The sequence below is a fragment of the Ambystoma mexicanum genome, chromosome 12 (genome assembly GCF_040938575.1).
Source record: "Ambystoma mexicanum isolate Mex_15411 chromosome 12, UKY_AmexF1_1, whole genome shotgun sequence".
NCBI classification, from domain to species: Eukaryota; Metazoa; Chordata; class Amphibia; order Caudata; family Ambystomatidae; genus Ambystoma; species Ambystoma mexicanum.
In genome coordinates this window covers 648,760,444-648,777,890 of record NC_090936.1, presented here as the reverse complement: position 1 = coordinate 648,777,890, position 17,447 = coordinate 648,760,444, and the positions used below count along the sequence as shown (strand labels likewise).

Here is a 17,447-nt window from a genome sequence, read left to right as displayed (position 1 = left end):
TCTGGAGACAAACAGTGGGTTCATCTTGAGAATGGATATTTTGCCCCGGTCACCCTGGGAGAATGGTTATGGGTTCCCCAGAATCGTCTTCCGAATAATAAGAGAGCACCCGATTTTGGAAGTGCTATGGTCTGTTTGGGGGAAAAGGTTGGCATATGCTAGGCTTCACCTCTTGGCCACCCCGAAGTTGCATCTGGGCACCTCCAATTAGGAATCTAATAGCAGACTCTATCCGTTTTCTGCCACAATACGAGCAAGGGCTGGTGAGAGTGGGACAACTATGGAAAGAGGGGGTCATTCTGACCAAGGAACTGTCATACCTACAATAGTGTGCTTACTGATCAGCGATGGAACAAACTACCCCAGGGGCCCCTCACCCCGTTTGAGAGCGTACTCAATACACACATGGGCACCAGAGCATTGATTGCGAAGCTGTATCGAGCTCTGTTGGATAGGAAGCGCCGGACGGCACCAAACTCTCATACGTGATAGGGAAAAGGACCTGGGATGGGAAAATAACTCTTAAGGATTGAGTCACAGTCTACAGAGCAGTCTGAAATTCTACGATTTCGGTTCAATATAAAATGCACAACAGCAGACTCCTCGTGCAATGGCACCTCCCACCCCAAAGACCAGCAAAAATGTACCCGGGGATAAGCCCTTATTGCTGACGGGGATGCCTACAGATCAGCTCTTATTGGCACCATTGGTGGAACTGTCCCAAGGCGCAAACTTACCAGAAGGAAATCTTGTGGTGGATACATAACATAGAAGGAATAGGTAGGCTGATGAGTCCACTCCTGGTCCTGTTTGTGGTGGAGTTAATCAAAGATCAATATGTGGTTTTGCCCCACATGCCCAGGAACCTACTTTTAGCAGCACAGGGCTGCCTGACCATACGCTGGAAAATGCGGTGCTCCCATGGAAGATAGAATGGCTCTGTAAAGCAAAAGAGATTTATGACATGGAGAGTCTCACAGCAATGTTAATGGAATCACACTCACACATAGATATAATGTGGCTCTTGTTCCTAGAATACTGGGAACAAAATGTTTCAGCAAGCCACTGACCCCACTCAGATTGCATTTGTTCAGTAATTGTCAGGGCCCTGTTGAAGGGGTAGACTGGCAATAACTTGGTTCACAATACCTAAAAGAGATGATCATGTAAATCTGCTTACAATGTGCCATCAAGTTTTTTTCTTACTATGAACTAAAAACCCTCAGTTCATGTGAAGTTCAACATTTGTTGGGGGTGAAGAGGCGAGAACACAAAATCAGATCGTAGCTGTTAATGGTCATTGCAGGGGAGCATTGGGCCAGTGTGGGTGACTGGACTGTGGCGGTGTAAAAGGAATGCACTCTGACTAGCACGAAGTTGGCACCTATATTACCTCAGTTTGTTTTATCATTTATACCGGCTGCAACTGTGATGTATTGTTGTTTGTGGCATAAGTTGAACAATCCTCAATAAAATCTTATTTCCCTGCAGTTTGAAGACCACTGCCTTAAAGCACCCTAGCTGTTCAGCATACAGAGGCCCCCTTTTTGTGTTTGGGGCGATTCATTCCCTTCTCCTTTCTAGTTCTACGCAATGACTGGTCTGCTGATCAGTCTGATCGCTGTCAAACTGTCGCCATGTAGGAGATAAATGCTCCTACTGGCTGCCTCTCCCTGGCTTTAACGCTGTTGCTGCTTCAATGCCCCACAATGTTCCATGCCTTCCACAGATAGGTGCACCCGACCCTCTAAGTAATATTTTGGCTTATCTACCTGTATCAGGCCATGGTGCATGTGTGAGACACCATGCCTCTGCAAAATGTATCCCCGGCTTGGTACACTTTTTTGCAGGATTTCTCCACGGCTCATGAGCACTGCACTATTTCAGCTGTAGTGCATAATTTATGGCACAGTAGCGATGCTTATCGGGGGAGGAGGGGCAGAGGTTCTGACCTTTCTTGAGGATAGTGCTTGGCTCATATTAGCAAAGGCCTGCCTGCGAAAGTGTAATATTTACTTTTTGTTCCCCCAGTAAAGATCACTTTGGTCATGGGTTCTGTGCCTGCATACTCTCCTATTTCCGGTCCCTATAATTTCCTGTACATGTTGCTGTTGGCAAGCTGGGACTCTCTAAGGTTGATATTTACATTTAAGAAACTGAAACAAGTGCTTGTCTTTTAAAGGACACAAAATGACTCTGCAGCATTTTAGGTACAAGAGCTCTGCAGTTAACGTATTTCCTCTCCAGAACAGGTGTGTCTAATTTTATTAGCAAGCAGATGGAACTAGTTGAAGCCACAATGGGTGAAGTCTTGGAGGAAGTTACCAAGCACCAAGAGACGCTTCACTCACAAATAGGGACACATCAGGCAGGAACATCCATAGCAAACCCACTATAAATTAATGGTTTTGGGTACAGTCACGTTTCACAAATACTTGGAGCATACTAAATTTACTTTTTTTCTTTTTCTTTTAGGCAATGTGCTTTTCTTTGATTCCGAAAATTCTCTGTGTATTTGAAAGGATGGGGAATTTGAGCCTTTGGCAATTCCTTGTAATGGCTGATAGAGAGTCTTGGTGAAAGTAGAAGAGAAAGATGTGAAGAAAAGGATTTCAAAGCAGTAGTGCCTTTCCAGTCAGCAGGTAAGCAGTATATATTTTTTTTTGTACATCTGTTTGATGTTTGGTTTGTACATCTGTTTGATGTTTGGGGAGGAGGGTACATCTGACGTCCCTGTGCGGAGGCATTCCCTTTTTTCACACATATAGCAGAGTGCTGCACAATGCCCACCATTCTTTTACAGCATCTCTTTCCTCTAGAGAGTTACTCTAAAGTATAAATGGTCTAAATGATGTCTCTTATGTTATTGGGCATTTTTAGAGCGCCTTTTACCATTAGTATGATCTCCAAGTGCTATTGGTTGAATGCCCTCGGGAACATAGTCCAGGTCCAAGTATGTGTGCAGCTAGAATTAGTTGTGGGTAGCTGCATGGGGAGGGAGGGAAAGTGCCAGTGAGCGCAAGAATAAGCAAAAATGAAACCAAGGGGGCGTATAGGATTGCGCTTAAGGGGAGTCACCCCAGTGTACACCTGAAGCAAAAAGTCTGTTGTATTGATAGTCACATTTTGAAGTTTTAACTTGCCTGTTTCATACCCGCAGCCAAGAAACCGTGTATTAAGACCCAGAAAAAATGTGACAAAATAATTAAAACCTATTATGATGCAGAGGGACTAATTACGGCAGCTAAAAGCAGCTACTGGTGGAATCTGGGAAGCGCTGGAAAACCTAAGAGTTTTGAACTACAAGAAGCAGCTGCAGTGAAAGAAAAAAAAGAAAAGAAAACAATTCTATTATAAAAGCTTATGGGTGGAAACCGACTATTCCCAAACTTAGTAATGGCTGTTCACAGTTAAGGTCACAACAGCTGGAAAACCGAAGCCTTTTGGCAGGGATGGCTAGTGTTGTTCATTCCTCCCTACATTCCTGCCTCAGAACCCGCCGCTGTTACTTCACCTGGACAATTGAAAGACAGCAGTAAATCGGCAGATGTCTCTGTGTAATGTTGCAGTTCCCAAAGATATTGCTGCGTAACAACTACAAAACATTGGACTATCAAGTAACAGTCAATTGTCTGCTACAAAAGCTTTGTCGGACAGATCTAATTTGACAAGCTCAACTCTACCACCACGTCTTCTCAACAGTGTGTCCTTGTTACAGTATGACGGCCATGCCTGTTTAGACAGTAAAGTGACACCTACACGTTCCCACACACCGGCTCAATCATTCAATGAGAGTCTTTAAAAACAATGGAATTGGAACATCCCCATAACCGAGTTTGGTTGCTACGTCAGTCCCTGCTACTAATTGACAACGTATTTGTAGCTCACATGCTGCTCTGTGAAACTGAAGATGCAAGTGCTCTTGTGTGTAAAACTATATAGTTGATCTGGTGAATTTGTAAGTTGGTGTCAACTTGTAAATGGTATATGTTTTTGTGCTATTGGGTATTGTCTATCATTTCTGGTGGGGTCAGCAAGTGTTTTCTTGGGTGTGGTAAATGGTCAGACTAATTGTTAACTGCTTATAGTGAGATTGCCGACAGTCACTTCACCCAATATGTAATACAGGTAGATCTTTAAAGGAGTCTGTTTAGGTCACTGAAAGTTAATGTTAAAGGATATTTATACTGCGCACTATCACCACGGAGTGGGCCCCTGGCGGATCTGAAAAAGGAAAGGGGATGGGGTGAGTTAGTGGGACAGAGAGGGAAAAGTGCCAGAGAGCAGTGATGTGCTGTTGGCAGCTTCAATTCGGTTAGCACTGTTCGCTGAGCTTAGGTATGATTTTCGGTCAGTAGCCGTCATGTTCTGTTGTGCAAAGCTGTGCGTGATTTGTTTTGTTGTTGAAGTGTAGTGAAATGTGTGTGCTTTGCTGTGCTTTAGGGTTGTGGTTGTGTATGGTTAGAGTTTGAGGTGTATGCAGAGGGGTGAGATTATTAGCGGGTTGGTTATTGGCCTCGCGATCTAGATGTGATATGTGCTAATTTCCAAGTTATTTCTAGATGTGGCATGTGAATATCTCCACATTTCTGTCTAGATCCGGCACTGGTTAACATTCACAATCCTGTCTAGATGTGACACAAGCCAATATTCACAATGATATCTAAATGTGGCATTTGCTAACATTAACAATCCTATCTAGAAGTGACACAAGCCAACATTTACAATTCTATCTAAATGTGGCAATGGCTAATATGCACAATTCGATCTAAATGTGGCAATGGCTTATATTCACAATTCTATGTAAATGTGGCAATGGCTAACATTCACAGTCCTGTCTAGATGTGACGCAGGCTAATATTCACAATCTAAATGTGGAAATGGCTAACATTCACAATCCTGTCTAGATGTGACGCAGGCTAATATTCACAGTTCTATCTAAATGTGGCACTGGCTAATATTCGTAATTCTTTCTAGATGTGGCACTGGTTAACATTCACAATCCTGTCTAGATGTGAAAGCAGGCTAATATTCACAATTATATCTAAATGTGGCACTGGCTAATATTCGCAATCCTATCTATATGTGATGCAGGCTAATATTCCCAATTATATCTAGTGTGGCACTTGCTAACATTTACTATCCTGTCTAGAAGCGACGCATGCCAACATTTACAATCTTGTCTGGATGTGACACAGGCTAATATTCACAATTCTATCTCAATGTGGCACTGGCTAACATTTACAATCCTGTCTAGATATGACGCAAGCTAATATTCTCAATTCTATCTAGATGTGGCACTGGCTAACATTTACAATCCTGTCTAGATATGACGCAAGCTAATATTCTCAATTCTATCTAGATGTGGCACTGGCTAACATTTACAATCCTGTCTAGATGTGACGAAAGCTAATATTTGCAATTATATCTAAATGTGACACTGGCTAACATTTACAATCCTGTATAGATCTGAAAGTGTGTATTTTAGTGCAGTGATTTGTAATTGTGGGAGTTTATCGGGTGTGATGCCATGTTAGCTAGAGGTGAGAACTGAAATGAGGGAGTTTACAGGTTGGTTCGTGACATTGTGGGGTGGATTTGTAGTTGTGTATACTAAATCGGCGAACTTAGTTAATGGCATTTTGAGAGCTCTAGCATAGATGGCAAAGTTAGAAAGTGACAGCTTCAAATTCCCTTGAGGTTTTCCAGTATACTATCCATAAGTCTAACTAGGCTCACCCGATAGTAATACCACCCGTCTTGCACACAAGGGATACATCCCAGGGTAATCGAAACCCTTTTCCTAAATCTTTTGGAAGCATCATGAAATAACTCCTCCTGAAGTTGTCTTCTATAATCATTCACAATTCCAAACCCATCCTAAAGTTGTCATGGAACCATCCTGTAGTAATCCCCCACCCGTCCTGAAGTTGTCATGGGGTCATCCTGGAGTGATACAAGATCACTGGCAGTAATCAGAACTCATGGAGAAGTTTGTGATTACTCTGTCATCTCATTTAAATATTTCGGCCCATACACCTACTTCACGATGGTTTCGGATGATCTCTCTGAGCTAGCCATGGATGACTCTAGGATGGAGTCGCCGGATGACTCCACAATGATTCCAGGAGCATCTTCCCTTATTACTTGGGACAGGCTAATATTCACTTAAACCCAGTCCCCAGGCATGTTGCGCACCCACAACATTAAGTACTTTAAAAGATGCCAAACAACAGTGCCTTCTGTTTAAACAGGGTACTGCTGTTGGGGCCAACACTTGCTTCCATATTATTCTGAACCCCTGCGTTGCAGTGGCACCCCCTTGTTTCTTCAGTTTGTCATGAATTTAAAAATGTTGCTATAATATGTGCTTTTATCATGGGGGTGGTTATGAAAAGCTCCCAAAAAAATGTACATCTTAAATTGGTGTAAAGGAGGAGGGCAAAGAAGGCACAAGTGACCCTGGAATGCACTGTACACAGTTGGCATCTATGCACGTTTGCATAGAGCAGAAAATAGTTGTATGTAAGCATAGGCTCTGCGGCTACAAGGACAGGCTGGAGAAGATTGCGTCAAACCCGAATGTCACTGTCAAACAGATCACCTCTGTTCCAGTTCTGACGGCTAGGGCTTTACATTCATTCACAGACCGAAAATCCACTTGGCAACGTCATCCCCAGAACTTGGGAGGCCAGTTCACTATCGCATTGTCTAGTTCCTATCTGAGAAATGGACCCTAACAAAGCTCCACCACGTCTGCATCCTGTGTGTTTCACTTTACGTACACACATGGTACATACACTGTACGTCTATGCTGAGCTTGAGCTCCTTTAATTTGGAATACTTGTCATATGTAAAAAGGCCATTTGTACATCATAGATCAGATTTGTTTTTATGCATGCAGATGTGGCCATTTGTCCACAGAGGGACGGATTTGTGGTTCTATGCAGAGAGGCGGAATCATACTCCGGGCAAATACTTATGGTTCTCTGTAGAAGGGCAGTTTAAGTGCAGAGGGGGCACGCACGCACTTGTCATATTTAATGACAAGAGGATTTGTTCTGTTTGGAGAGTGAGATGCCATTTTCCAGCGCAGAGGGGTGTAGCATATGCAGCAGAAGGAACCTGTGATTTGTCCTGTGCAGAGGGGCAGATGTATCCTTTGCCAAGAGGGTGGCTAAGACATTTGTCCTTTTCAGAGGGGCAGAATCTTGTGTGTTATATGGAGGGGCCGGGGTCCCCCGCCAGAAGAATAAAGACACCAGTCACCTTTTAGTGTTAGTGTCTGCCTGAACGGCGGGAAGACCTCCCCTTTTATTACCTCAGTGACATTGCCGTCACCTGACACAGTGCCGACACGCACCGTAACATCCCTTTCAACCTCTGTCTTAACACAAACATTTAGAACGGCAAACATTACGGAACAACAACACTCTATATATTTGCGAATCCCCGGCTCTAACTCCAGCAAATAGTCTTTGAGTAACTCTGGAATGCTGGGGATGCCTCACTGGACTTGGCTCGGGGGTTGTGGTGTCCTTTGCTCCTTGGCCATTGTCACTCTGAGCCGTTCCCGTGTCCATCGATCCTTTGTCTTGGTCTTGGGGCCTGGCGCTGCCGGCATCTGAGGGGCGCTGATGCGGTGAAACCAACTGCAGTTGCAGGTGAGTGACACATTTCCTCGAGTCACTGTGACCATGGTCCCTTGATGCGCCACGACCCTCCATGGAACTGGGTCATGGGGCAAACACAGCTTGTGTGTAGGGTTCTTCGCTCTGGCCAGCACCTTATCTCTGACTGCCAGAGGTTGCTCCACCAACCCATGGCATACCGACTCCCTGGCATTTGACTGCTCGTGTCGTCTCTGCATTGCAGCTGGCTCTATCACACTTGGCTGCCAGACTTGGTTTTCGGGATGGTTGACTTAATCTTTCGTTCGAAGAGCGCTTCCGCCTGGGTTACTCCTATGGTGGAGTGCGGCGTGGTGCGGTAGGCCAGCAGAAACTCATTGAGCGCAGGCTCCAGTGCCTGTCCCCTTACCAGGGCGATGCAGAAGGCCTTTTTAAAGGTCCACATAAATCTTTCAGTGTCTCTCTTGGCACTGGGCCAGCATGGCATGATGCTGCAGTGACGAACTCCATAAGATTCAAGGAATCTGGCTGACTCTTAACTTTGGAACGGAGAGCTGTTGTCTGACCTCAGAGTCTGGGAATCCGAATGTTGCAAATATATCTTTCAACACCGGGACTATGGATGTTGCTGCTGTGGGGTCGATAAAGTGACCATGGGAAACTGTGAGAACTCGTCCAACACTACTAGGAAGTTCTGAGATTGGAGGACGATGCCAAAATCAATACTCAGGTCTCTCCACTGGGTATCCGCTAGTGTAGGGGATGCAGTGAGGGGCGGGCGGCTGGCTGGCTTGGGCCAGCAGCCTTGCTGCTTGGCACCATGTGTATGTGGCAATGGCATCTTCCACCTTCCTCTCCAACTTGGGGAGCCATACCTTCTCGCAGAGACATGCAATCGGCTTAGTCACCCCTTGGTGGCCAGCGTGTGCCAGTCACCTCCCCCTGGAGAGATGTGGGGATCACCAGCTGCGTCCCTCTTAGCAGAACATGTTCAGGACCAAGTGTGAGTTCGATCCTCACTTTCCACAGACCGTGCAGAAATGCTTGGTCCTCTGGCATGTGATGTTGCGTTATGCTCAGGAATTCTTTCCACCGCCCTGACCTTAGTTGATACACCATTTTCTGAATGCCTGAATCTTAGCTGGCTGCTTCTGCGATCTCTGAAACCACCATAGATCTTTGGACCACTCCTTCCGTCACCATCACTATAGTGATCTCTGTGACATCCACAGTGGCTTCATCCTCACTGTCTGGCACTGCCAGGTGCCGTGACAAATAGCCCGCCAGATTATCTGCTAGCGCTCTGAAAACCAATGTCACATCATACTTGTGTAACTGAATGAGCCAGCGCTCAAGTCGGATCAGCGGTCTGGGTGCAGAGCCTCCCATGATGGGCATTAGAGGCTTTTGATCAGTGACGACCTGTGACAGGGTGCCCCTAAATGTAGCGCCTCCCTCTCGATCTGCGAATACCTGCGTTGAGTTGGGGTGAGCTCCTTGCTTGCAAAGGCAACCAGTTTCCTTTCGCCAGACTCGGACACCTGCAGCAGCACTGCTCCTAGTCCCACTGAGCTTGCATCGACCATCACCTATGATTTGTTTTGTTTTGTTTTGTTTTTAGCCGAGTGGAAGTACGCCATCGTAGTGTCGGCCGTGAGAGCCTCTTTGGTGGTGCTGAATGCCTCCTGCTCAACCCTGCCCCAATTCCAGTCCTGATCTTTTTTTGTGAGGATGGGTAGGGTCTCTGTGGGGTGGCGAGGTTCGGGATAAACCTCCCGCAGAAATGTACCATTCCCAGGTAACTGTTGGAGTTGGGCGAAAGTCCCCATCATGGAAAACAAACCCCAAAAAATCCACCTTGGATTACATGAATTTACACTTCCTTTGGTTCAGGGTCAGCCCTTGATGGGATAGCCTTTCCAACAGCGAGCCTGGCCATGATCTCCTTGGGAGATCTTGAATACACAAGCACCTCATTGCTCACGTTGAGAACACCCAGGAGCCCTGCCTGTACACCCCTGACAGTGTGCTAAAACACTTCGGCCGCCAACGACACTCCGAAACTCAGTCGCCGGTATCTGAACAAACCAATGTGAGATGAGAATGTTGTGATAGCCCTGCAGTCCACGTGCAGGGGAATCTGGTGATAGCCAGCTTTAAGGTCCAGTGTCGGGCTCCACGTAGGTCAGCCAAGATGTCGTCTAAAGTGGGCGTAGGCTGTCTTTCTCTCTTGATTGCACAATAGGGTAACCACATATTGACCCAGATACGAACCTCCTCCAGGCATTTTGGCTTCGCTGGCACAACGATTGGCGACACCCAAGCCCCCCGATCCTTTCAATTATGTCTGCACCTTCCAGCTTGAGGATCTCATCCACCTTTTGTCTCAGAAGGAGTAGCATACTTCTGTGGTGCAGTGCGACCGGCTGAATGGTGGGGTTGAATTGTAGCTGAACTTCATGCCCCTTTAGGCACTCTACTCTTTCGAACAGGCCAGGAAACCGTTCCAGCACACATCTGACGTCCTTGCAGTGTATCTGGAAGGCAAAAAGTGCAAGCCCCAGGTCTTCTGCCGTAGCACAGCTGAGTAGCTCCTTGGCTACTGGCGTCGATTCTGACATCTGTGTGGCGTAGCGTTGAATGACCCATCCAGTGGCAGAGGCCATGCCCCGCTGTACGTGAAGATGCATATCCTGGACCTTTCTAGCTTTGGCGTGGGGTTGAGCTTTCTGAATTCCGCTCCTGTGTCTACCAAGATTGACATTTTTGCATTCAGGATGGTGATTGAACAGCAGGGTGTTCGGCGTGGTTGTCTAGAGTCCAGGCAGATAGCTGAGACGAAGAATGCCACCTCGTTGTCACCTACCCCTTCATTCTCGATAGGACGTGGAGACCTGGTCGCAAGTCAGCATCCACGGCAGCAACTTGCCGATACCGGGGTGTAGGCAAGGGGGGGTTGGGGACACCTGTGCAGATTGCCAAGGAGCCCTACACATCCGGGTATAGCGGTTAACCTTACTGTATCGCCCGCACGTGGCTCCCACTAACGGGTAGGTTTGATCATGACACGGCTTCTGCCACTCTTCCAGGATTTTTGGGGTATTCTGCCTGTTCTGTTTCACGTACTTTCCGCTGGATCTTGTGTCAACTGCCACAGCACGGCTGGCACCATTTCTTAGCTGCCGCCTTCCGGATGATTCTTCCATTTGTGCCATCCTAGACACTGAAAGTTCCTGAGCCCTGCCCAGCTGCAGTATCCTATGCAACTGGATGTCGGGTTCCTTCAGTATTTGGCATCAAAGTGCCGCCAACGAACAGTGTTTACTGCTCTGGGCTCTTATTTCGTCTGTTTCATACGCCAATCGACATGTCATGGCTAGCCGGCATAGTCTGGCGTGATATGCGTCCAGAGACTCTGCTGGTTCTTAGTGAGCTTGCCGTAAGCAAAACCTTTTATAGTCTCTGTAGCGGGCAGAAATATGATTGCAGTGCTTCTTTGGCTGCATCGTACAAATTGTCTTGAGGCCGCAGAGTCTTGAAAATGTGATGTACCTCGCTGCCCGGATAGAAAAGGAGCATGGCCCCCATAGCCGTGTCGTCAGTCTCCTTGGTGGTGGCAAAGTACATTTCCAACCTTTCCACCCACATGTCCCACCTGGGGCCGAGAGTGGCGGGTGCTCCGGTGACGTCAAATTCTAGTATCGGACAACTAGTGAAGCTCTTGCGGGCCTCACTTGGTGCATTGCTGCTCCTGCGCCAATCACTCCTCGATGCTGACAGCGAGAGCCTGAACACAGAGGGTGTTCCTCCCTCATCCTCCTGATTAACTTCGCTCATGGTAGCGGGATGGTTCAACCTCCTCAGCAGTTGTGGTAGTGCAGGCCCCTGTACGCTCTCTCTGCGGCACAAGCACCATTGTGTTACCACCGAGGACCTCTAGCGGGGTTGACAGTGCAGCCTGTACCATATGGCGCCCTCCGGGCCACAGCACCTCCACCTGCAGCACGAGCACCCATGCAGATGGGCCGCTTGCGGGGCTAATACTTTCTTTGCCACCAGCTGGGCCTGGCTCGCTCACCAGGGTGGGGCGTCTCAATTGACCATCGTTGTTTTTTCCTTTTTACTGCGCAGGGCTCGGATCTGCCTTATGTGGCGCAGATGGATGTGGGGATAGTAGCAGGGCCACTCCCTAACACTTCCCTCTTTCGCCTTTTGCTTTCCTTTCTGTTTTTTTAATTTATTTGTTTAATGTATAATTCACCGTGCTCCGGAGCTCGGACTCACCCACTCTCCAGGAATCCACTTGAGAACAAAGCGGGCCGCTAGGCAGAGCGCAAGACGCACCTCCTTGTCGGCGCTCGTTCCGGCTCAGCCTATGCAGCGTGGCACAGCTGCTGTTGGGGAGGACCAGTCGGCGATCCGCTGAGGTAGGCGGGAGTGGCCGGAGCTTCCTCTCAGCATGGCACGTAGGAACAGATCATCCGCTTTGTCGTCAGTTGTTATATGGTGGGCCCGGGATCACCCGGCAGAGGAATAAAGATACAAGTTGTCTTTAGTGTTAGTGTCTGTCTGAACGGTGGAAAGACCTCCCCTTTTATTGCCTCGGTGGCGCGGCTGTCCCTTGACAGTGTGCCAGCATGCACGGTAACATTGTGGTCAGATGTAGGGTGTGTATTTCTCCTGTATGGCGGAACACATGATTTCTTATGTAGAAGGGTTGAGGGTTTGTAGTAAATCAGGTTACATTTTATGATTGGATGCTGTACATAGTGTCATTGAGGGCTATGAAGAGGTTTGTGGATTGAATTATGACTGTTGGACTTTGCAAACGGGGAGGGAATCAAGTTTATAAAGGAGGGTGTGGGTGGTCCTCGTAAAGGAGGAGTCAGAATACCATTGATAAAGGGGCGTTTGGCATTGTAGAGGTAGTTCTAGATGGAGGCAGTGCATGGGGATTGGAATGTGGATTTGTGAAGGGAGAGCTGGACAGGGCTTTCTAGAGATGTTGGACTAGATGACCCCTTATTAGAGATGTTATGGAATGGCCATTTTTGGGGGATACAATTGGATCATGGTCGTAGTTTTGGATTGTGGTTGGAAGAGTGAATCCGGATTCGATGTTAGGAGGGATTTAGATGGAGCTTTGCAGCGGGGGCATCTAGATTGAAACATGCCTGTGGAGTTTGTAGAAGATGCATTGGGATTGGACCATGTTAAAGGAGTTTTTGTATTGGGGGACAAGACTGAACTTTGTCAGGGGAGTTTCCGATGGTACTTTGTAGAGTGGGCACCAGGATTGAACTTTGACAGATGGGATACACAGGGTGCTTTAAAGCTGGGTCATCTGGATTAGACCTTTTCAATTGAGATTTGTACAAGACTAAGTAGAGCTGGCATCAGAATGGGACAATGTCCTGTATCAGATATTTTCATAGGTTTACTGAATGGGGCTTTGTAGAGGACACCAGCATTGGACCTTTTCAGCAACGTTTTGGATGGGACTTTGTAGCTGGGCATTGGGATTCAACTAAGTTAGCTAGGTTATAGATGCAGCTTTATATAAGGGGCAGGATTGGACCTTCACATGTTTTAGAGATGGGACCTGAATAGGGCCTTGCAAGTAATTGGAATAGGCTTTGTAAAATGAACGACCTGGGTGTGGGGATTTTTTGCAGTATATCTGGATATGGGTTTGTAGAAATGGTGTGAATAGGGCCTTTTAGAGGTGTCTAGGCTTTTGTTGCGGTCGTGGGTAGGCCTTTCATTGAGGGCGGTGCTGGATTTACTTTTTGTACAGGTTGTTTTTGGATGGTGGTTTGCACATGGGTGTGGATGGGGAATTTGGAGAAAGTTTATGGCTAGGACTGGGCAAATGGGTACTATGTGCAGAGCAGGGTCTGGACAGGAATGGTGCATTGGTGTTTTCTGGATAGGACTGTAAAGAAGGGGTCCAGGTGAGGCTGTGCAGATGTATCTGTATGTGTCTGTGCACATAGAATCTGGTTGGAGTTCTTAGACGGATCGGCATAGTGATTTGAAGGAAGATGCGAAGGGGGTATTACATCTAGGGTCTGGATGGGCGGTGCATGGAGGTTGTGCCGGGACACTTCAGTATGGGACTATGTAGAGGGATCAAGATGCAGATCTGTAGTGAGTCCAGCATCAATGCTAGGCAAATGACAGCTGGTTAAGTGCTGTGCAGTGTGGTGCCTCCACACTGCACCCCTGAAAATAAAATGTACAGGCCTTTTTTGTATTTGAATGAACAATTCAAGCGGTTTTTTTTAAGCCATTGCACTACTCTCCCGAGCTGTACATCTTTCCAACCACCCTGCCCTAAAATTTGATATTTTGCAAAACAACGTATGGCTTCCTTATTGGGTGTTATGTTGCATTACATGGTCCATTTTGATTTCTTTAATTTCCAGCTTTTTTAACTTTCCATTCCTTGTTTCGATTTTAGCGTTAATATTTATTTAGCTGCTTCTGCTTTTTCTCCGTTTTTGTCTCCTGTTTACATTTAACAAAAAAGCATGATGCTAGCAAAACACATACCTGATGTAGGTACATTGGTATTGTGTTCTTCCGTTAAACGGACTTGCGAATCTGCCTGAATTATTGTAGGGTATGGTACAATTTTTGATTTTACTTAAAGTCGAGCGTTTTGATAATATATTACAACATTTTTTTAAATAGACTGCTTATTAAAAAGAAGGCCTCTTCCACTGCAATCTTGTCTGAGACTTCAATCAACAAAAACAGATGTAAGATTCATCTTTGCAAGTCGACTAATGGGTATCTGGTCTAAAGCGAAATATGTTTTTTAAATGATATTCTTTTTGTCTACTATTCTTTATTTTCATTTACATTTACCCTCTGTGATGGTCCCCTCCATGAAGACCAGGGAGGCACACTGAGGAACACTGGGGACCAGCAGAAGCCACCAGCTATGTGATCCAGCACATGGAAGGACCCCAGGAGGCATTGAATAATATCGCACAACAGGCATTTCATTCTTGAATGGTGAAGACAAGTTCCCTATTGTACCTTCAGAGGGGAAGAATCATCAGAGCACCTCAAACCGTCATGCCGCCCGCGCCACTTAACTTTTCAAGGGGTCGGGGTCCTCGGCTCTGGCAGTCCCCCTCCTGGAGACTGTATCCACGCTGGCGTCTTCGTCGGCTTCCCGCTGTCCGGGCTTCCGGCTCCCTGGGCGCAGCTATTGTGAATGTCCTGCGCATGCGCGAACGTCAGCGTTCGACATTCCGCGCATGCGCAGAGACAGAGGTTTGCGCTCCAAGCCTCGTTCTGACCCCAGGCTATGAATAGCCATCCGCAGACAGGGAAACATCGCGTCTCAACGCGGTTGTTTGAGTGTGTTTGCGCTCCTGGGGGCCTGCCTTGCCTGAGTCCCTAGTTCCTGTTTTGCTACCCTTGAGCCTTGCTCTGCGTGTCTAGCTTGCTCCTGCCTTGTTCCCTTGGGGTCCCTGTCCAGTTCTTGGTCCCTGCCTTCTCTGTTCCCCTGCCTAGTCCCTGGTTCTTGGGGTCCCTTGGTTGGGTCTTGTCTGTGCTTCCCTGGATCTGTCCCCTTCCTTGGTTCTTGGGGTCTGGTCCTGGGGTGGGTAGGTTCCGGATTCCACCCTTTCCTGTTGTCCTTCATTTCTTGGAGGGTCAGCTTTCTCATTACCAAATTCCTTCAGTCATCTACTGGTCTTGTGCCCTGCTGGTATCTGTGCCTGCGCCTACGTCCAAGAATATTCTGAAGATCAGACCATCCATCAGCCAGTTCTGCAGCGGCCTATACCAAGCCTTCTCTGTCAGTGTTTACACTGTCCTGACGTCACGATAATCAGAGAAGTGCTTTCCGTGGCGTTGGGAGCTGGTTCAGCTCAATCCTGTCGTTTAGTGTCAGGAGGGTGTTGGATCAGTACCCCGCGTCGCCCTTTTCATCTTGCGAAGATTCACCAACAGACTGGCAGCCTCACCGTCTCGCTCCCCAGGAAGAAAAGGTAACCAGCAATCTTGTGATGCCTTGTATAACACAAACCAGATTTCTCCAGAATACCATATGCCTGCGAGATCATCCACAAGCCCTCTCCTGGAGCAGGATTTTTCATTAGGCATGCTGGCCCTGGAGTGGATTGTGGAGTAGAGCCCCAAGCAGGATGCTTTCCTATGTGGAAAGGAATCCAGACAGGGCATACACGTAAAGTGGATTTCAATGAGTGAGTGCAATACCTTAAGTTGCTCCAATGTGAGGCTGTCATGTCTAACCTTGATCCCAATGTGAGGAAAAGGTGGCAACATTTAGCCTACACCAATCACGTGACCTCGCTCTGCTGGGGGAAACTGACCCATTTATAAGAACTCTTAATGAACTAATTAGTGGCCAGACCATAATATAAAAAGCTAGACAAACCACTTGTCTGTGTGAAAGTTAGGGCGGTGTTCCAGAGTTTGTGTTGGAGCAGTGAGAGAAGCAGCGTCAGTGAGCACGAGGCCACAATATTAAATAGATGAGGCATACATGAGCAAATAGAGCCTGCATCCTACTGGGTTCCTTGAACAGGAAGCTGGCAGGAGCCAGGAGATACTTAAGAGAAGTGGGGGAATAGCCTGCTGGTGGCATTAGCCCAGACCTGCAAAGCGGTAGGTGCAAAGCCACCAGGGTTGAGTTGAAAAGAAGTTTTGTAACCTTGCTAACCTTAGAAGAACATGTGGCTTAAGCAAGCAGGGCTGCAATTGGCTCGGGTTATAATTACTGCAGCCTGAAAAGGACCCAGGTAAGATGGGTAGAAAATGGTGCTGTAGGAGACCACCAGGGAAAGGGAAGTGCTGCATGGCCATACCCTGATAGGACTGTGTCACACAGCTAAAGAGTCCTGGAGGGCGGCTCATCTTCTGGGGTTATCTTTCAAGACCACGGAAAGTAGTGTGCTGCGACACCTTAGTGCATTCCGATCCTTTGAGTGCATTGATGGGTGCTTTACTAGATGCGGACATGCAGGAATGGTTTGTGATTTATAACAGGGGATTGAACGTTGGTTAAAGGACATTAGGTCCTCTGAGCTCAGGCTCCTTGAACTGTATTTGATTTATTCCTCAGCCTGACACTATTGGTTTTGAATCTTCTTTTTTGTGTTGATTCCCCAACTCCGATAGGTATTCCGCCAACCCCTCCTTCCAGAAACAAATATAGGTGTTCAATTATTCCTGTGTGTTGTTTGATCTGTTGTATGTCACCTCCGCAATAAAGATTATAACTGTGCCTTAGTCACCGTTTTAAGTATAAAACGCCATTTGACCATGTCTCCTTAAAGAAAAAAACAGATATACTGTGCCATATTAATCACAATGTACTAACCCCAGGCAATTCCCGACGTAATATTCTGTTTGCCTATGTTTTTTAATGTGCTATGTTGTATTAGTTTTTATCACACATGCCTTTGGGAGCAGGCATTATACGTTTCTCCCATTATTTTTGCATAGATCGGCGAGAGGTAGGCTCGGACTCCTTTGCTGTATGTGAATATGATTACTGGGACTTCTGGCTTTAGAGATTAACAGTCAAGGCTCCCATCCTACGCTTGGGCTGTATAAAATAGTGTAGAAGCGAAAGTCCCCTGCTTCATTAGAAGACGGATAGATTGTTAGAGATTCCATGAACGAGCCTTAGATGTAAACAAATAACAAGTCTTAAGCCTTGTAATGCTTTTCCTATTCATCATTGAACATGGATAGACTTAATTAGACTGCAGTTCTAAATATTTATTTTAGAAGTGGCAGGCTTTTTGGTGATTAACTCGAACATATAGT

At 46.8% G+C, this 17,447-nt stretch overlaps 1 long non-coding RNA gene across 3 annotated transcripts in view; it reads left to right on the top strand.

Annotated features, from left to right (window-relative positions):
* LOC138513954 (uncharacterized) overlaps positions 1 to 16,899 on the top strand; it is a 40,370-nt gene extending 23,471 nt beyond the window's left edge. For 2 of the 3 annotated variants that reach the window (XR_011281848.1, XR_011281847.1), the window contains exons 4-5: positions 2,476 to 2,642; positions 3,161 to 14,362. This is a non-coding gene — a long non-coding RNA (uncharacterized lncRNA). Of the gene's footprint in view, positions 1 to 2,475; positions 2,643 to 3,160 lie in introns of all 3 variants that reach the window. The other variant, XR_011281849.1, reaches the window with a different exon arrangement.
* The last annotated feature ends 548 nt before the right edge of the window (positions 16,900 to 17,447 follow it).